At 44.0% G+C, this 21,817-nt stretch overlaps 1 non-coding gene across 1 annotated transcript; it reads right to left on the bottom strand.

Annotated features, from left to right (window-relative positions):
- Window positions 1-1,841: 1,841 nt before the first annotated feature.
- LOC123454896 lies at window positions 1,842-1,948 on the bottom strand. Its single transcript, XR_006633551.1, has one exon. It is a non-coding gene; the product is annotated as a U6 spliceosomal RNA (small nuclear RNA).
- Window positions 1,949-21,817: the final 19,869 nt, after the last annotated feature.

The raw sequence follows: 21,817 nt of genomic DNA, 5'->3' as shown, positions 1-21,817 counted from the left end.
AGGTTCAATTTCCCAGTACTCACGAAAAGTCAGATGCACAAAGTAGTATATGCATTTGTAGCTTGTTACAGTGGCAAGAGGCCTTGGTGTGCCCATACTCTCTCTTTCTGCTCATAAATAAATAAGTAAAATTTAAAAATATTAAAAAATATGCCAGACATGGTAGTGCACTCCTTTAACCCCAGCACTTGGGAGGCAAAGGTAGGAGGATAGCTGTGAGCTCAAGGCCACCCTGAGGCTACATAGTGAATCCCAGGTCAGCCTGGGCTAGAGTGAGACCCTACCTCGAGAACCAAAACCAAACAAACAAATAAAAATATATGAGCTAGGCAAGGTGGCGCATATCTTTGATCTCAGCACTCAGGAGGCAGATGTAGAAGGATCACTATTAGTTTGAGGCCAGCCTTGGACTACAGAGTGAGTTCCAGGCCAGCATGGGCTAAAGTGAGACCCTACCTCAAAAACTAAATAATAAAAGAGTATGTTGTCCTAGGTGGTAAGACCCTATTGCTGAAGTCTCCACATGCTTGGGCTGTAAGTCATTGAGAAATCAGGCTGGAGCTGACACCCCTGTTGACTAGCTGCCAGTATGCTGGAGAGAGCTGTGCTACATGCAGCCTTTTGGGAGAGAGGTCACCAACAGTCTTAAATAGCAGTGGACCCAGAAAGCCTTGAGGCTGGCTAGCCAGGCCAAATGTGCCAACTACTGCAATAGTTGCAATATGGGGGAATCCAACTACTCTCTGATTAGATTGGAGTTCTGCTTTACTGGAGACCCATTTCATGGGAGGGATACATCCCTGATACTGAAAAGCTAGTCAAAAGCCTATGGAAAAAAAAAAAAAAATCCTATGGCTGGGAGAGCATAAACCCTAGGGAAGTAACAACTAATGTTGTCTGGCTAAATGCATATATTATACTCACCAAACTGCCCTCTAAGCACTTATGTTTATGCCCATATATTAATGCTACCCTCACTTTCTGTTACAGAAGTTTCTCCTTTCAGATTCAGTGACCACTGGGGTGATTCGAGAGTCATCATAGTGCTGAGAAGTGACATTGGAGTGTTCAGCACTAAGTGAAACATCTCTATGTCAATCTCCAAGGCTCAAAGACCATTGAGGAAGAGGTGGTGGAAAGAATGTAAGAGCCAGAGAAAGGGGAAGAGTGCTTAACAATGCTGCCATCCAGATACAAAGTGACTTTAATATTTATGACCTCACAGTGACTGATGCTACCTACACAAGACCTGCATAACTAGTGGAAAAAAATATGGCATCGAAATAGAAGAGAGTAGTTAGAAAAAAAGATTCCATGTAGGGAATGTTGGGAGGGAAAAAGAGAGGGTGGTGAGAGAAGATTCTGATCATAGTCTCTCATCTATATTTATATTGTCAATCAATAAATAAGTTGTCAATAAATAATAAAAAAAGAATATGTTATCTATGTAGTCTGCATCTGGTTCACAAATGGTGCTTAATAATGATAGCAGTTCGCTTTATTTTGTTTTATTTTTTTGGAGGTAGGGTCTCACTCTAGCCTAAACTGATCTTGAATTCACTATGTAGTCTCAGGCTGGCCTCAAACTCTCAGCAATCCTCCTAACTCTGCCTTCCAAGTATTATTAAAGGCATGTGCCATCACACCTGGCAGAGAGAATGGGTACAACAGGGCCTCCAGTCATTGCAAATGAACTCCAGATGCATGTGCCTCCTTGTGCATCTGGCTTATGTGGGTCCTGGGGAATTGAACCTGGGTCCTTTGGCTTTGCAGGCAAGTGCTTTAACTGCTAAGCCATCTCTCCAGCCTTTGTTCGTGTTTTGTTGTTGTTTTTTTTTTTTTTTAATATAGAATGCTTCATGAATTTGCATGCCATTCTTGCACAGGGACCATGCTAATCTTCTCTGTATCGTCCCAGTTTTAGTATATGTGCTTCCAAAGTGAGCACTGTGTTATTTTTTTAGACAGAGTCTTACTATACAACCAGACTGTCTTGGGACTCACTGTGCAGCCTCAAGCTAAGTTCAAATTTGTTATCCTCCTACCTCCACCTCCTAAATGCTGGGATTGTAGGCATGCACCGCCATACCAGGCTACATTAGTTATTTACAGCCTCTATGCCATACGCTTGTACTCCTCTCTACCCACGGGATTGTGGGATTCTTCCTCCATGCTGCTGGGGATATTACACTGCCTTACAATGTTCTGTGTGATACATTCCTCTTCTCACAGAAGTTAGATTGGGTGGGTTCCTATTGCTTGCAGTCAAATTAATTCTAGCCTACTGAAGCCATCAAAAATGATTTTTGGCCAGGCATGGTGGTGCACACCTTTAACCCCAACACTTGGGAGGCAGAGGTAGAAGAATTGCTGTGAATTTGAGGCCACCCTGTGACTACATAGTGAATCCCAGGTCATCTTGGGATAGAGTGAGACCCTACCTTGAAAAAAAATTGACTTTGGGAGCTGGAGAGATGGTTTAGCACTTAAGGCACTTGCCTGAGAAGCCTAGGGACCCAAGTTTAATTTCCCACTACTGACTTAAGCCAGATGCACAAGATGGCACATACATCTAGAATTTGCAGTGGCTAGAGGCCCTGGCATGCCCATCCTCTCTCTCCCCCGCCCTTCCTCTCTCTCAAATAAATAAATAAAAATAGAATATTAAGCTGGGCATGGTGTTGCATGTCTTTAATTCCAGTATTCAGGAGGCAGAGGTAAGAAGTTTACCATGAGTTCAGGGCCACCCTGAGACTACATAGTGAATTCCAGGTCAGCCTGGGCTAAAGTGAAACCCTACCTTGAAAAACCAAATAATAACAATAACATAAGGGGCTGGAGAGATGGCTCAGCAGTTAAGGCACTTGCCTGAGAAGCCAAAGGACCCAGGTTCAATTCCACAGTACCCACATAAGCCAGATACACAAGGGAGCACAGGCATCTGGAGTTCATTTACTGTGTCTAGAGGCCCTGGTTTGCCCATTCTTTCTCTGTCTGTCTCTCTCTCTTGCTCTGCTTGCACATAAATTAATTAAATTAAAAAAAATAATAATATAAAATATTTTTTAAATGACTTTTGGCCAGGCATGGTGGTACATGTCTTTAATTCCAGCACTTAGGAAGCAGAGGTAGGAGGATTGCCATGAATTTGAGGGCACTCTGAGACTACATAGTGAATTCCAGGTCAGCATGGGCCAAAGTGAGACCCTACCTCAACCCCCCTCCAGCCTCCGCAAAAGCAGACTGTTGAATGACAACTCTGACATTCTTCCCCAGAGCACTCCACATGACAATACTGCCCCAGGTAAAGAATCACAAGAGGCCATGGTGAATGAACCACAGACACAGACTTGGCATATGTCCTTAGAACTACACTCACAATAGTCAGGCATGGTGGCTCACATCTTTAATTCCAGGACTCAGGAGGCAGAGATAGGAGATCGCTGTGAGTTCAAGGCCACCCTGAGAGTACATAGAAAATGCCAGGTCAGCCTGGGCTAGAGTGAAACCCTACCTCAACACAAACAAAAAAAGCCCTGGGGCTGGAGAGATAGTTTAGTGGTTAAGGTACTTGCCTATGAAGTCTAAAGGACCAGGTTCATTCCCCAGTAACCACGAAGGCCAGATGCACAAGGTAACAAATGCATCTGGAGTTCATTTGCAATTGCTGGAGGTCCTGGCATGCCCATTTCCTTTCTCTCTCTCTCTTTCTTTCTCTGTTTCAAATAAATAAAATACGTTTTTTAAAAAAGAAATGCACTCACAATCCCTGCATGGGCATTGGAAAGACAAGGAGGAGGATCATGAGTTGGAGGCAAGACCCGGCTATGGAGGGAGGGACACTGTCTCAAAAACTAAATAAATATGACATGGTACTCATACCTGGAATCCCGCGTTTGGGAGGCTCATTATTACTATCAATTATTAAGTACCATTTTTATGAACCAGATGCAGACTGCATAGACAACATATTCTTTTTTTTTTTTCTTGAGGTAGGATAGCCCAGGCTGACCTGGACTTCATTATGTAGCCTCAGGCTGGACTCAAACGAATAGTGATCCTCCTTCCTTTGCCTCCCAAGTGCTGGGATTAAAGGCATGCACCAGCACTACAACATATTCTTAAGGACACTCAACAATTTACTTTTGCAGATACTATCTGCTTATTAAGGAACAGGTTTGAGCCCCCGCCCCCCAGGGCGACACACTAGTTCAAGGCTCTGGGCTACAGGGTGAGACTCTGGATAATAGCAGTAATAATAAATAAAATTTTAAAGAGAAACACATGGATGCCCCTACTTGAGGATGCCGATGTCCTGTTTGAGAAGGGGGTTCCTAAAGTAGAACAGGTTTGTTTTTTATTGTTGCGGAAGTTTGTGTGACAGTCGGCTCAATTTAAAAATGGTAGCCAGGGGCTGGAGAGATGGCTTAGAGGTTAAGACTCTGCCTGCAAAGCCTAAGGACCCGGGTTTGATTCTCCAGGTCCCATGTAAGCCAGATGCACATGATGGGGCCTGCATTTTGTAATCCCCCACCCCCCTCTGTCCCTCTCTCTGTCTCACATAAGTAAATAAATAAATAAATAAGAATGGTAGCCAGCTTGAGATTCTGCGTGGAACAAGCTGTAAAGAGAAGGCAACCCCTAGGGCTCTGGCTTTTATCCAAGTGGTTGAAATCACACTGAGGGTCAGGGAGGCGGGGTGAGAGCTGAGCCACTCGGAACTGTGGAGGCAGCAGATGCGTGCAGGCGGGAGCAGGTGCCTGGGGAGTGCCTCGAGGGGAGAGGGAGGGTCTCTCTCAACTGGCCCCAGCGAACCTCTCTGCGTCCCGCGCCTCCAGCACCCCATTCCCATAGTACAGTTCTCCAAGACCCCAAATCCCGGGGTCCCTGGGCCCGGCGGAGGCCGGGGAGCCCCTCAACTGTCTCTCAGCGTAGGGTGGGACTGGATCTTAGCCCGCCGCCGCCCCCAAACAGGCGGTGGGGTGAGCGCCCAGCCAGGCAGGGATTCTGTGGGCGACCGAGGGTAGTGCAGTGGGGCGATCCCCACCGCCCGCCCGCCAAGAGGGGCCCCAGGAGTCCCTGCGTCCCTTCCCATCTTCCCATTAGTCATGGTTACACAGTTTGTTCTTATGGAAAGAACGGGTCTCCTAACGCACACGTCTTTGCTGCTCCCCCCACCCAGGCAGCCTAGTCCAAAGTGGGGGGGGGGGGGGGGAAGCCCTCCCCAGACAAGCACGTGCTCACAGCAGTCCTGCAGGTCCCAGTCTTGATTTTGTTTCATCTGACTGGCATGCCTTTGTAAAATGTGCACTCAGAAGGGGCAAGGCTGTCTTCTTGGCTTAGCAACTTGACCCATAGAAAAAGCATTTAGCTGCGACCATTCCCTGAAATTTAAATTTTGTTCTTCTGTTACTATTGCAAAGTTCAGGATATACATTTTTATATTTATTTATTTGTTTGTTTGTAAGGAGAGAGAGAGAGAAAAGAAAGAGACAGAATAGACACACCCCAGGGCTTCCAACGGTTATAAACGAGGTGCATGTGCCACTTTGTGCATCTGGCTTTATGTAGGTACTGAGGAATTGAACTCTGGTTGTTAGGCTTTACAAGTTAAGCACCTTAGCTGCAGAGCCATCTCTCCAGACCAATACACATACACATTGAACTTCAGACACATGTGTCTCCTTGTGCATCTGGCTTATGTGGGTACTGGGAAATGGCTTTGCAGACAAGTGCCTTAACCACTAACCAGCTCATGAACCAGGTTTGAAATGATAATGTTTAAATGTCTCAAGAGAATAAGGGACAAATACACCAATGGGAGGAACAGAGTGTTGCAGGAAAAAGTAATGGTTTAAAGTAGAACCCATCTCCTGAGCAGTCAGTTAAAACCACTATTATTGGCTGGAGAGATGGCTTAGCTGTTAAGCGCTTGCCTGTGAAGCCTGAGGACCCCGGTTCGAGGCTCGATTCTCCAGGACCCATGTTAGCCAGATGCACAAGGGGGCACCTGCGTCTGGAGTTCGGTTTGCAGTGGCTGGAGGCCCTGGCGCGCCCATTCTTTCTATCTGCCTCTTTCTCTCTCTCTCTCTCTCTCTGTAGCTCTCAAATAAGTAAAAATAAACAAAAAATAAAAATAAAAATAAAATCACAATTATTGACCTTTCAAAACATGACTAGTCAGGCATGGTGGTGCACGCCTTTAATCCCAGGACTTGGGAGGCCACTAATTTGTGAATGCCACTGTATTTTTGTTTGTTTGTTTTTGAGGTAGGGTCTCACCCTAGCCCAACCTGACCTGGAATTCACTATGTAGTGTCAGGGTGGCCTTGAACTCATGGTGATCCTCCTAACCCTATCTCCAGAGTGCTGGTATTAAAGGTGTGTACCACCATGCCCAGCATTTTTAACTATTTTTTTAAAAAAATTTTATTGAGCTGAAGAGATGACTTAGCAGTTAAGACGCATGCCTGCCAAGTCTAAGGACCTAGGTTCGATTCCCCAGTACTGATGTAAGCCAGATGCATAAGGTGGCACGTGTATCTGGAGTTCTTTTGCAGTGGTTGAAGACCCTGATGCATCCTTTCTTTCTCTTCTCTATCTCTCTGGCCCCTCTATTTGCTTCTTTCTATTTCTCTCAAATAAATAAAAAATAGTTTAAAAAAAATGGGGCCTCGTGAAGATACTCAACAGTGGACACTGCAAGCCTTATATTTGGCCAGCCAGGCCAAATGAGCCAATGGCTGCAATAGTGGCATGTCTATTATGGGGGAAACCAGCTGCCCTCTAACTTGACTGAGGGCCTGCTCCATGAGAGGGAATACATCCCTGATACTGAAAACCTACAACAGAGGTAATCATGAGCCCTAGGGATGTAACATCTGCTGCTGTATGGCTAATTGTATATACTATGCTCACCAAACCGCCCAGTAAGCACTTCCCTTAATGTTCATACCCATATATTAATGCTACTCTCACTGTTGGTGGAGAACCTTCTCTTTTCAGATGGCAGTGACCTTGGGATGACTCAGAAGGCACCATGGTGCTGAAAAGAAGTGACAGAGGAGTGCTCAGCACTGCAATACCTCTATCACACCTTCCAAGACTCAGGGTCCATTGTGGAAGAGGCAGTGGAAAGAATGTAAGAGCCAAAGGAAGGGTGGGACTCCTTACAACGTGCTCCTCCAGACACAAAATGGCCTGGATATCCATGACCTCACAGTGCCGGGCACTACCTACACAAGACCATCATAATAGGAGGAAAAGATCACGACATCAAAATAAAAGATAGACTAATTGAGAAGGGTAGAGGATATGATGGAGAGTGGAGTTTCAAAGGGGAAAGTAGGGGAGAGGGAGGGAGTTACCATGGGATATTGTTTACAACTATGGAAGTTGTCAATAAGAAAAAATGGGGCCTCAGGGCTGGAGAGATGGCTTAGCAGTCAAGACATTTGCCTGCAAAGCCAAAGGAACCAGGTTCGATTCCCCAGGACCTACATTAGCCAGATGCACAAGGGGGTACACACATCTGGAGTTTGTTTGCAGTGGCTGGAGGCCCTGTCACACTCATTTTTTCTCTCTTGCTCTCTTTCTCTCTCTCCCTCTTTCTGTCAAATAAATAAATAAATAAAGTTCTTAAAAAAAAAAAAATGGGGCCTCAGCCAGGCATGGTGGTGCATGCCTTTAATCCAAGCACTCAGGAGGCAGAGGTAGGAGGATCGCTTTGAGTTCAAGACCACCCTGAAACTACATAGTGAATTCCAGGTTATCCTGGGCTAGAGTATGACCCAATCTTGAAAAAAAAAAATTGACTTTGGGGGCTGAAGAAATGTCTTAGCAGTTAAGGCACTTGCTTGTGAAGTCTAAGGACCCAGCTTCAATTTCCCAGTATGGACTTAAGCTATATGCACAAGATGGCACATGCATCTGGAATTTGTTTGCAGTGGCTAAAGGCCCTGGCATGCCCATTCTCTCTCTCACTATCACTATCTGCTTCTCTCTCTCTTCTCTCAAATAAATAAGTAAATAAAAATAAAATATTAAGCTGGGTGTGGTGGTGTATGCCTTTAATCCCAGCACTTGGGAGGCAGAGATAGGAAGATTACCATGAGTTCAGGGCCACCTTGAGACTACACAGTTAATTCCAGGTCAGCTTGGGCTACAGTGAGACCCTACCTGGGGGAAAAAAACAAAAAAGCTTAATGGGTAAAAAGATACAAAACTTTGGAGTCCCTTAGCCAGGTGTGGTGGTGCTACGTCCACGGCGACCTCGCCTGTGTAGCAAGCAGAGATGCTTCTGTACTGGATGAGAGCTGAGGACAGAGGGCCAGCACTCCTCGGAGGGATGCCCCTGGTGACCCCTTGGCAGTCGGTTACTGTAAAGGTTCCTGCTGCCCATGAAGTCACGACGACCTAATTGCCGGTGCCAATGAGCTGTGTTCTGGGCTCTGTTTCTTTCCTGCTCCCTTCTAGTTGTTTGTCAAAGAACAGCTAGTTTCTACGCTACGCTTACTATTAATCATGCACACAATCAAAGTAACAATTTGAGTATTGAATGTGCCCCTCCTATGATTAGGGCAATGGAGGAAATGTATAACTCTACTAGGAATAAAAAATTAACTCTAAAACAGTTTTTAGATGGTGTAGAGTAGAAACAGCTTATGATGTTTTAGAACAATACTGATCCTGAGAAAGTGAAAGTAGAAATGTTAATCGGTAATGTTCATTAGAAGTATGACAGTTCTACAGATAAGGAGTTGTAAAACTTAGGCATTCCCACCAGGAAACTTCCTGGGGGGTATGTTCAGTACTTGATCAAGGGCTGTTAGTAGACTCCCAGAGCTGGGAACTACCTAGATCCACTCCCCTATGAGGGAGGATATAATGAATTCGGTAATAGATGAATGAATTATAAAGGAATAAGGAGGCTATGGCATTCTCTTCCATTTATGAAATGCTTAGCAAGGACACGTAAGCCTTGATGCTTATACTCTAGACAAGAAAGAAAAGAATTCCTGGAAAACATTAAACCAGCCTTAAAATATTGGTGGTCTTTTGGATAGAAACACTTTTATAATGAATATGAGGATTATATAAATAATCTTATAAGTGGAAAGAGATGGCTCTCTGCTCAGTTTATAAAAAATAAATAACCTATTGTTCACCTTACATCCCTTACCCCAAGCTTCTATTCATGTAAAGCTATGGTCAATGATGCAAGGCGTCCTTCTTAAAAAATGGGTACATTCCTGCCTGATAAATATTACATGTATGCTTACAATAGAACAATACTTAAGACTGTTTAGATTAATGATTTCTGAGATCACTTGTTGGCTTGCTAAGTTTCCCTGTTCAATCTGTATAAAACCTTCATGAAACCTTCAGTAAATTGCAGCAGCATATTCAACTTGAGTGTGTCTGTCTGTCATTTCCTCGCCGAATCCCGAGTTCTCCTTGAGCCTTCGCCCTTGTTCTCCCTCGGTCCTGATCTCCCTGAGAGTCAGTCCGCGGCATGGTGGCACACTCCTTTAATCCCAACACACAGTGGTAGGAGGATTGTCATGAGTTTGAGGCCACCCTAAGACTACATAGTGAATTCCAGACCCTTCCTTGAAAAACAAAAACCAAAAGAAAAAGTGGGAGGGGCTGGAGGGATTGCTTAGTGGTTAAGGCATTTGCCCACAAAGCCAAAGGACCCAGGCTCAATTTCCCAGGACCCACATTAGCCAGATGCACAAGGGGGCACATGCATCTGGAGTTTGTTTGCAGTGTTTGGAGACCCTGGCACGCCCATTTTTTTCTCTCTCTCTCTTTCTCTGTCAAATAAATAAATCATATATATGTATATATGTATGCATGTAATATGTATGTGTGTATATATATACATATACATGTATATACATACATATATATATGTATATGTGTGTGTGTATATATGTGTATGCATATATATACATACACACACACATATTGCCTGATGTGATGAAGCATGCCTTTAATCCCAGCACCCGAGACTACATAGTGAATTCCAGGTTAGCCTGGGCTAGAGTGAAACCCTATCTTGAAAAACTAAACAAAAAAACACTTCATATCCCAGTTGTTGAGCATGGATAAATCTTGAAAACACTAGGTTCTAGTCTACCTGAGTCAGTGTGATAAGAAAGTCTCCTCTGCTTTCACTCTAACAGAAGAAAACCAGAAATAACTCTGATTTTAACCAATCACCTTTCTTTTTTGAATTCTGTTTCCATGGCACTACCTTACAAAGCCCACTGTTCTGCACTTGCCCAGCCCATAGCTCTTGTTCTATTTTGTACATTGCAGGCTGCCCTGATTTATGAGTCATCAACAAAAAACACACTTGGGCTGGAGAGATGGCTTAGTGATTAAGGTGCCTGCTGACAAAGCCAAAGGACCCAGGTTTGATTCCCCAGTACCCATGTAAAGACAGATGCACAAGGTGACACATGCATCTGGAGTTCATTTGCAGTGGCTGGAGACCCTGATGTGCCCATTCTGTCTCTGTCTGCCTCTTTCTCTCTCACTCTCAAATAAATAAACAAACAACAAAATAGTAAAAAAAAATACAAACAAACAAAAAAAAACTCATTATCTAATACCAGATGTGGTGGTACATACCTGTAACCCCAGCACCCAAAAGGCTGGAGCAAGAGGATCTTGAGTTCAAAGTCAGCCTGAGTTATATGGCAAAACTTTATCTCAAAAACAAAAAATATCAATTATATCTGTAAGTTTATCATTTTATCTTGCACCCCAGTTCTGCCACTTGCCTGATGGGGGGTGTTGGACATGTTTCACTCCCCCAAACCTGTTTCCCCATGTAGAAAATACCATCTACCTCATGGGTTGTAAGGTTTCTGTGAGAGGTGGCAAAACAGTTCCCACAAACCTACAGCAAACTAAATTATCACACAACAGAAGCCCTTAGCATTCAGTGAAGTACTGTAATCTATTCACCTATGAAGACTGTTAACATTACTCATTACTGCTGTTGGGGCCTTCCAGTCTTTTTTTTTCCTGTTTTTTTTTTCTCAATTTTTATTAACATTTTCCATGATTATAAAAAATATCCCATGGTAATACCTTCCCTCCCCCCTTTTTTTCTGTTTTTTGAGGTAGGGTCTTGCTCTAGCCCAGGCTGGCCTGGAATTCACTATGTAGTCTCAGGCTGGCCTCGAACTCACAGCAATCCTCTTACTCCCAAGTGCTGGGATTAAAGGTGAGCGCCACCATTCCCAGCTACTCTTTCATTTTACATGTGTGCAGGTTTTGGGTTTTTGTTTTGTTTTGCTTTTTTGAGGTAGGGTCTCGCTCTAGCCCAGGCTGACCTGGAATTTACTGTATAATTTTAGGCTGGCCTTGAACTCATGGTGACCCTCCTACCTCTGCCTCCCAAATGCTGGGACTAAAGATGTGTGATGCCAGGCTCATTTTACATATAATTTTTTGAGACATACCATGTAGCCAGAATTGCCTCAAACTCCATATGAGGATAACCTTGAACTTCTTATCATCCTGCTTCCATCTTCCAAGTGCTGGAATGATAGTCACACAAAACAAAGCCATGTTTATCCTACATATACGTTTTTTAACTGGGGTACCACCCTTCACTCCGCTTCTCAGATTCATCAAATGGTTTCAGTAATGCCATTGGAAGAGGTTTTTGTCTCACTGTGTTTTGGTCACTATTTCCCAAGCCTCTCTTACCCACATTCCTTTTGTTGGTGCTTCAAAGCTGCATAGCTCTGCCATATGGAGGCCACATGCTGCCACTAGCTGGTAATCATAGTAACACAATTATAACAACAGCTAGCATTTGTCAAAGGCTAGGGCCTGATCACATTTGCTCTCTCCACAACCATGAGAAGCAGCAGATATTAGATGCCAATAATCTCTTACACAAAACTCCTGACACCATGTACTTTGGAAATTGAGACTTTTTTCTTTCCTCCCTCCCTCTCTCCCTCTCTTCCTTTCTTCCTTTCTTCCTTCCTTCCTTTTCTTTCTCTCTTCCCATCTCTCTCCCCCTCCATCTCTCTCTTTCAACAGGGTCTCATGTAGTGTAGGCTGGCCTTCAACTCACTCTGTGGTTGAAGATAACCTAGAATTTAATATCATCTACCTCTGAAATGCTGGGTTTACGGATGTGCAACACCCAGATTTCATAGAGAGAGAGAGAGAAAGGATGCACCAGGGCCTTCTGCTAATGCAAACGAACTCCAGATGTATGCACCACTCTGTACATTTGACTTTATGTGGGTACTGGGGAATCAAACTTGGGCCTTTAGGATTTGCAGGCAAAGCACCTTAGCTGCTAAGCCATCTCTCCAGCCCTCAATGTTGTCTTTATTATTATTATTTTTTTTTTGAGGTAGGTTCTCACTCTAGTCCAGGCTGTCCTCAAATTCACTATGTAGTCTCAGGGTGGCCTTGGACTCATGGTGACCCACCTACCTCTGCCATGAAATTTTTAAAAAATGAACTTAAAATAATAAGTACAATAGAGTCAGGTTTCAGGCATGGTGACTCAAACCTGCAATACCAGCGTTCAGGAAGCTGAGGCAGAAGAATCCCCACAGAAGCCATCTTGGGCTACACACGGAGTTTTAGGCGACTCTGTACTACAAAATTAGACTCTATCTCAAAAAAGCCACTGTATTTATATGACCTATAGTGGTTTAAAATTGAAATGTCCCACACAGGGTCATGCTTTGAGCATTTTTCTCAGCTGTCTACACTGTTTTGGTTGGTTGAGATCCTTTAGGAGGAACCTTGCTGGTGGAAGTAGGTCACCAGTGGCACCTTTGATGGTGAAATAAAACAACTGGTTACTGCCTTGTTTTCTGCTCCTTAGTCTTCCTTAGTCTTCTGTGATGTGAATAGCCTGTGCCACACACTCCCACAACCATGATCTGAGCTACTCGCCATGCCTTCCCCACATGATGCTGTGCCTGTGGCTATATCTATTGTATGAAGAAGAAAGAGTAAGGGCTGGACTTCATTCTAGCACTGGACCAAAAAGCCTCAAAAAATAAATCTAGAATTTTTTTACTTAGAGGCTATAGTCATTTGCTTTACAGTGATCCTGCTTATTTGTTTTAATGGAAAAGGATTATCTTTTCTACAAATGATACAACAGCAACTGGAAATCTACATGCAAAAAGAGTCAGATGGAAACAGGGGCGTGGTGATACCTTACCTTGAAAAAACAAGCAAACAACAAAGAAAAGAGGCAGATGGGATGACACACATCCTAACACTCTGGAGGTAAAGGCCTGGACCTCTAGGCCATCTCTCCAACCCTCATATGTATGTGTAATGCATTTTGATGATATTCACCCAACATTACCTTTTTTTTTTTTTTTTTTTTTTGAGATAAGGTTTCACTCTAGCCCAGGCTGACCTAGAATTCACGATGTAGTCTCAGGGTAGCCTCGAATTCATGGTAATCCTCCCATCTCTGCCTCCTAAGCGTTGGGATTAAAGGTGTGTGCCACCATGCCTGGCCCCACCCAACATTATCTTGTCCCCACCCCACCCTGATGAGCTCCTTCCCAACTAGCCCTCTTCCTACTCTCCAGTATTTTTTTTCTTATGGCCCACTAAATTCAATGCAGGTTGCTTGCATGAGCATGGGTGAGGAGTTAGTTGATGGAGTATGGACAATTTACCAGTGGCTATAACATGGAACAAAATGTCTCCATCTCCTCTTGTTTATTTTGGGGGGGTCTTTTTGTTTTTTCAAGGTAGGGTCTTCATGTAGCCAAGGATGACCTGGAATTTACTACGGAGTCTCAGGGTGGCCTTGAACTCACAGTGATCCACCTACCTCTGCCTCCTGAGTGCTGGAATTAAAACACGCCCGGCTTGATTTTTTAAAAATAGTTTACTTATTTATTTGCATGCAGAGAGAGAAGTTGGAATGGGGGAGAATGGGCATACCAGGGCCTCTAACCACTGTAAACAAACTCCAGATGCATGTGTCACTTTATGCATCTGGCTTTACATGGGTACTGGGGAATTAGATCCAGGTCTTTAGGCTTTGCAGGCAAATGTCTTAACTGCCAAGCCATTGCTCTAGCCCTGTTTTGGTTTTTGAATTGATGTCTCATGTACTTCAGGCTGCTCTCCAATTTACTATGCAGCTGAGGATGAGCTGGTTTATGTGGCACTGGGGGTTGAGTCCTGGGCTTTGTTCAAGCCACACAAACACTTTACCAGTTGAGCTATATCCCCAGCCCTCATAACCATTAATCACTTGCCACAGGTTATAAATAATAGAAAGAGAAAAAAAGAGGGCTGGAGAGATGGCTTAGCAGTTAAGGCATTTGTATGTTATGCCAAAGGACCCAGGTTGGATTCCCCAGGACCCATGTAAGCCAAATACACAAGGTGGCACTTGCATCTGGAGTTTGTTTACAGTAACTGAAGGCCCTGGTGCGCCCATTTTCTCCCTCCCTCTCTCTCTCTCTCTCTCTCTCTCTCTCTCTCTCTCTCTCTCTCTCTCTCTCTATATATATATATATATATATATATATATATATATATACACACACACACACATATCTACATGTATATACATATATGTATATCTATGTATATATATACATATATGTATATCTACATATATATATCTGCCTCTTTCTCCCTCTCAAATAAGTAAAATAAAAATAAAATTTGAAAGAAAAAAAGAGAAGACTAGTGCTATGCCCAGTTCTCTCCCCCACCCCCAATAACCACCAAGGAGAACCAAGCATACATGCAAAGGCAAAGGGCGTTATTTTAAAAAAATTTATTTATTTATTTGAGAGCGACAGACACAGAGAGAAAGACAGTTAGAGGGAGAGAGAGAGAATGGGCATGCCAGGGCTTCCAGCCTCTGCAAACGAACTCCAGATGCGTGCGCCCCCTTGTGCATCTGGCTAACGTGGGACCTGGGGAACCGAGCCTCGAACCGGGGTCCTTAGGCTTCACAGGCAAGCGCTTAACCGCTAAGCCATCTCTCCAGCCCGAAAGGGCGTTATTTTGGGCTTAAGCTCAGACTCTTGACTTCACCAGCACAGTGGATCCATACAAAAGCCCTGAGTAGCAGAGGGGCAGGGCTTTTATAAGGATTTGAACAAAGAAGTAGGCATGATTGGTTGATTTAAGCAATATCTGCACTTGTATTTTTCTGATAGACTTAGGTTGCTGGTGGGCAAAGCTGGTGGGTAGGGGTCTAGGGGAATTCCAAGCAGATTAGGTAAACTTTATTATGATTGGCTATATGTATCTGAGGAATTTTAAGCAAACTTATTTTGAGCAAACTTATCTATGACCACAGGAAGGCATGGTGCAGACAGTCCATTCCCTTATCAGGAAACTGACCTTGCTGGGAAGCAGAAACTTAGGCCTACTGATGGAGCAGAAACTTAGGCCTGTTGATGATTCTGAGGCCTATCATGGCTTCCTGAGTCCTTCACTAGCATGGTAGCAGACATTTGTAAACCCGACACTTGAGAAATTGAGGCAGGAAGATCAGAAATTCAAGACCATCCTAGCTACAGAGTGAATTTAAAGCTACCCTGTCTCAAAAAGCCAAATAAATAAATAAGATAAATGAAAAACTATCAGATAGAGCAGCTCTCCAGCAGGTATGACCAAGAACTATTCTTGTAGAAATTATAAGTTGGCAATGCCTGGCACTGCTTGCTGAGCTTCTCAAGCATTTCTATTGGGAATGCACATAGCACAATCATGCCAGAAAACTGTTGGGCATTTTCTTGTAAAATGAAGTACACACTTAACCCATGATCCAAAAATTCCAATCTTAGGTATTTACTCAAGAGAAATGCAGTGTATGTCCACATAGACATTTGTATATAAGCGATCATAACAGCATTATTTATAATAGCCCCAAACTGGAAGTAACTCAAAAGTCCATCATTATGAGTATATAAACAGATTGTGATTTATCTCTTCAAAAGAATGAGCCACTGATGGCTGTATCCAGCAAAGTGGATGAGTTGCACAGAGGTTATTCTGAAGGAGGAAGCCAGATGGAAGTGGGCACATGGTCGATGTGTCAGCCAGGGCCAATCAGGAAACTGAAACCATACAGTCATTTGTTCTGGGACTGTGTATGATGCTGAATGAACTATAACAGGATTAAAAGAAGGATTGGCTTCTAAGGCATAAAGAGAGCACTGAGGACTATATGTCACACCCGTGATCCCAGCACTTGGAGGGCTGAAGCAGGAAGAGTGAGAGTTTAATGCCAGTCTGGGCTAAATAGTGAGACTTTGTCTCATTAAAAACCAGGCCAAGGGCTGGAGAGATGGCTTAGTGGTTAAGCGCTTGCCTGTGAAGACTAAGGACCCTGGTTCGAGGCTTCATTCCCCAGGACCCACATTAGCCAGATGCACAAGGGGCACATGTGTCTGAAGTTCGTTTGTAGTGGCTGGAGGCCCTGGCGTGCCCATCCTCTCTCTCTCTCTGCCTCTTTCTCTGTCTCTCTCTGTCACTCTCAAATAAAAATAAATAAATTTAAAAAAAAAAAAAAAAAAAAAAACAAGCCAACCAGTGGGTATGGTGGTGCTTGTCTTTAATCCTAGCACTGGGAAGCAGAGGTAGGAGGATCACTGCGAGTTTAAGGCCAGTCTGAGACTACATAGTGAATTTAAAGTCAGCCTAGGCTAGAGCAAGAACCTATCTCAAAAAATAAATATAATAAAAAATAAAATGGACCAACCGACAAACAAATGGAACAGCAGCCAGGCATGGTGGCACATGCCTTTAATCCCAGTACTTGGGAGGCAGAAGAAGGAGGAACACCATGAGTTCAAGGCCACCTTGAGACTACATAGTGAATTCCAGGTCAGCCTGGGGTTAGTGTGAGACCCTACCTTGAAACACCAAAAAAAAAAAAAAAAAAAGTAACAGCGGATATAGCCAGGTGTGGTGGCTCACACCTGTAATTCCAGTATTTAGGAGGCTGAGCCAGAAAGAGTGCTGCATTTAAAGGCTAGCCTGAACTATAGAGACGCTATCTCAAAAAAGAAAGAAAGAAAGAAAGAAAGAAAGAAAGAAAGAAAGAAAGAAAGAAAGAAAGAAAAGAAAAGAAAAGAAAAGAAAAGAAAAGAAAAGAAAAGAAAAGAAAAGAAAAGAAAAGAAAAGAAAAGAAAAGAAAAGAAAAGAAAAGAAAAGAAAAGAAAAGAAAAAAGTGCCAGGCATGGTTGTGTATGCTTTTAATCTCAGCTCTGGTGAGGCAGAGGTAGAAGGATCACTGTGAGTTTGAGACCAGCCTGAGATGACACAGTGAATTCCAGGGTAGACTGGGCTAGAGCAAGACCATACCTAAAAAAAAAAGAGGGGCTGAAGAGATGGCTTAGCAGTTAAGCTCTTGCCTGTGAAGCCTAAGGACCCTGGTTCGAGGCTCGATTCTCTAGTACACACGTAAACCAGATGTACAAGATGGCACATGCATCTGGAGTTCATTTACAGTAGCTGGAGGCCCAGATGTGTCCATTCTCTCTCTCTCTCTGCCTCTTTCTCTCTCTGTCACTCTCAAATAAATAAATAAAAATTTAAAAAAAAAACAAAATATCCTTTAAAAAGAGAAAGAAAGAAAGGAAGGGAGGAGGGAAGGAAGGGAGGAAAAGGAAGGGGTGGGCTGGGAAGATTGCTCAGTGGTTAGAGCACTTACTGTGCAAACGTAAGATTCTGAATTTGATCTCTAGCACCCACCTTTAAAGCAGGACATGGCCACACATGCCTGTAACCCCAGTGCTGACAGGAGCAGCCATAGGAGAATTGCTAGGACTCACTGGCCAGCAAGTCTTACTCAAAACCAGCAGGCTCCAGGTTTAGTCAGCAATGTATCAAGGAAATAAGGCAGAAGAGTGACAGAGGAAGACACCTGAGTTCTCCCCTAGCCTGTGCATGCATGTGCCTGGGGCACATGCATCTGCACACACATACTACACACATACACAAAGGAGGGCGTGAGGGAGGAAGAGAAGAGCAGATAAAATATGCAATGATGTATACTGTAGTATATGTGTAGTTTCAGGTACTTGAGAGGCTGAGACAAGAGGATCACTTAAGTCTGGAAGCCAGCCTGGTCATCATACAGTACTTTGACTCAAAAAAGAAGGGAAACCGTACCACACCTTTAATCCCAGCACTTGGGAATTGAGGTGGAAAGACCGCTATGAATTCCAGGTCAGCTGGGCTACAGGGAGACCCTAACTTGAAAAAAAGGGAGGGTCATGAAAGGGAGCCAGTGGAAAAAGGAAGGGGGTAGAAACCAAACAAGCCAGGTACCAGTGTCTTTAATACTTGGGATACTGAGGGAGGAGGATGGCCATGAATTTGAAGACAGCTTGGGGCTACAGAATGAGTTCTATGGGCTGGACAGATGTCTCAGTAGCTAAAGACATTAGTTTGCAGAATGAGTTCCAAGTCATCTTAGGCTACAAAGAGGGAGACTGTACCTCTCAAAAATAAACAAAAATTTACAAAACAAACAAACAAAATATCCCAGCAACTACAAAACTACAAGACTTGTATTCCTTTACCCCTAGGTCTAAGGTAAAGAGGCTAAAAAAAAAAAAAAAAAAAAGACTGCCTCAGTCCACATCCTCTAGAATGGCAGAGAAAACTGTTCAATAGGAAGTGTTTCAGCAGGAGCAGGTGCTGGAGAAACATCCTAACACCAAGGAAGCCAAAGCCTACTGGGGCCTGTAGTGGAGAACCTCGCCTGCCCTGCCCCAGCCTTCTGCAGCAGTTCTCCTGCGCCCTCTACTGAAAAAAATTGACAGCTGGCAGAGGAAAATGATTTAAAGGGCCAAACTCCAATTTCATGGCTTGGAACAATGAGGCAGCAAATGAGTAACTGGCACTTTTTGTAATTTCATTTACACGGAGTTCTATGGTGACATACGCCTGTAATCCCACCACTTGGGGAATGGAGGCAGGAGGATGAGGTTCAAGGTCATCTTCAGCTGCATAGCAAGCTCAAGACTAGCTTGGGCTACATGAGGTCCTGTTTCTAAGATGATAGATCATACATATATGTATACACGCATACATAAGTAGACATATATACATACACATACATAGAGATACACTGTTGGGCTCTGAAAGGCCCAGGCGTGAGACCTAGTGGAAGTTCCTGAGCCTAGCTAAAGTTTGGCGACTAGTCTCTGGCCAGCTAGGACTCAGCAAGACGCCTAATGGTTTCTGGCCTGCCACCTCCACACGGCAATTGTAATTACCATTTCAATAGTTAAAGTTTACTATTAGCCCTTACCTCTTCCCCCATCCTAAAATCCCCGCCTTCGTCCCCAACATGATATAGGCAACTGCTCAGAGTAATAAAGCGAGTTTTTTCTGTGAGTTCCTGCATCGAAAAGACTCCCGACTCTGTGGTTTTTCTCCGGTGGCCAGGAGAGGTTTCTGGGATGTCCAACACTCATCATCCCCTTAGCCCCTAGGGAGGAACGAACAAGCCTGCTTCTTCCCTCGGCACTACCTGCCTGACTGGGAAGGAGCCCCGCAACACAGATCAATAGATACATAAATAGATGATAGATAGATAGGTTAGAGAGACTAGAATATCTGTCATATTTGGGGCATGTCTCCCTATCTCCACACAGTCTCTTCAATACAGTGACCTCAGGGCAGCCAGCACTGGGCAGTTGACTAAGGCAGCAGTGTGCTGGAGCCAGCTTGCACTGGCTTGAATGAATTATGTACAACTTTCAAGCCCATTCCTACTCCAAAGTTTAGGGGAGCCACATGGGTAGTTTGTAATCAGCTTTGGGTACAATTTACACTTTAGAAAGCACCAAATACTATAAATCTGAGCCCCACCCCTCCCAGAACCAGTTGTTAACCACTTAAAAGCACACCAGTGAACTCATGAATCCCAAGGCACAGGGGAGTCAGGTAGAAACCTCATTTAGGATGCCACCCTGGAAGCCCTTAGCAGTGTCACTTCTGTGCCCTGAAAGTTGAGGTTGTCACAAAGACTTGCCAGTACCAGAGGGAGGGACTTGGACCCTTCAGCTTCATTAGGAGTATTAAAATTGTAGACAAGCCAGGCTTGGCAACACACCCCTTTAATCCCAGCATTTAGGAAGCAGATGTAGGAGGATCACTGAGTTTGAGGTCAGCCTGATACTACATGGTGAAGTCCAGGTCAGCCTAGGCTAGAGCAAGGCCCTATCTGGTAAAGCCAAAAGAAAAAGAAAAAAAATGTAGAACATGTCAGATGAAAACAACCTTTGTAACTATTTTTGGAAAGTAAAATCATGGGTCCCTAGAAATGGAATGTTAGTAGCACCCCAGTTACCAGGCCAACCAATAGCAACCTTCCCACAATGCATTAACCTGCTCCCAAGTGCCCAGTAGTAGGCAGTACCTTGTGTCCCCTACTTCAAACTGACCTAGTCAGTAATTGACATTCAGCCTGGTGGATGTGGTGGGAATAACTTGCCACATATATCCCTCACAAGTAGAGGTTGGTAGTTTGTACAGTACAACTAAAAGGTTACAAGGTGTTTTTCTTTTTCCCATATGCGCCCGCACATGTGAGTGTGTACAGGCCAAAGGTTGACATAGAAAGCCTTCCGCCTTATTTATTGAGACAGATGGCTCTCACTTAAACCCAGAGCTTGTTGATTTTGCTAGTCTAGCTAGCCATGTTGTGCTGGGGAGCCCCCCCCCCCCACGCTCCTGAACACAAAGATTACAGGTGTGCTGCTGCTGTGCCCACCTGGAATACTAAGAGATGATTTATCCGCTAAGCCATCCCCCCAGCCTCAACCTTGAACTCTTGATCCTCCTTTCACCTCTCAAGTGCTGAGATTACAAACATTTGCCAGCATGTTCACCCTTGTGGCTTTTTTATTCTTTTTTTAATTATTTGCAAGCAAAGATAGACAGAATGGGAATGTGAGGGCCTCTAGCCACTGCAAACAAACTCCAGATGCATGCCCCACTTTGTGCATCTGGCTTTATGTGGGTACTAGGAAATTGAACCCTGGTTGTTAGGCTTTGCAGGCAAGCTTCTTAACTGCTGAGGCATCTTTCCAGCCCATATTTTATTTTTGTGGTGCTTTGGATCAAACCGGGGGCCTCATGCATGTCAGGCAAGCACTTCTATCACTAAACTACTTCCCGATCTCCAATCACTGATTCTCCACCCCCCGCCCAAAGTAGGGTCTCATTCTAGTCCAGGCTGACCTTGAACTCACAGTGATCCTACTTCTGCCTCCCAAGTGCTGGGATTTAAGGCATGTGACACCATGCTCAACTGAAGATTTTCTTCTTCTTTTCTTCTTTTTAAATTGTTTTGCTCAATTATTTGATTCTCATATTTTATTTATTATATTTATTTGACAGAGAGGCCCATCACCAGGGCCTCTAGCCATTGCAAACAAACTCTAGGCACATATGCAACCTTGTGCATCTGGCTTATTGGGGAATCAAACCTGGTCCTTAGGCTTTGTAAGCAAGCACCCTAACTGCTGAGCCATCTCTCCAATCCATGAACTTTTGCTTTTTTGGGGGGGGGGAGGTTTGCAGTCTCAGGGTGGCCTTGAACTCATGGTGATCCTCCTACCTCTGCCTCCCAGAGTGCTGGGATTAAAGGTGTTCACCACCACACCCAGCGTATAGCCCCTGAATTTTTGTTAAATAAAAGAGTCACCTTGTTACACATTTATGCAACATCAGATTTCTCATCTGTGATGTGTAATTGCTATTTCTGCTGTTGTAGAGATTAAAACCAGGATCTTAGGCATGCCAG

The sequence above is a fragment of the Jaculus jaculus genome, chromosome 14 (genome assembly GCF_020740685.1).
Source record: "Jaculus jaculus isolate mJacJac1 chromosome 14, mJacJac1.mat.Y.cur, whole genome shotgun sequence".
NCBI lineage: Eukaryota > Metazoa > Chordata > Mammalia > Rodentia > Dipodidae > Jaculus > Jaculus jaculus.
Note: the sequence above shows the minus strand (reverse complement) of the source record. Positions and strands in the feature narration are given on the sequence as shown.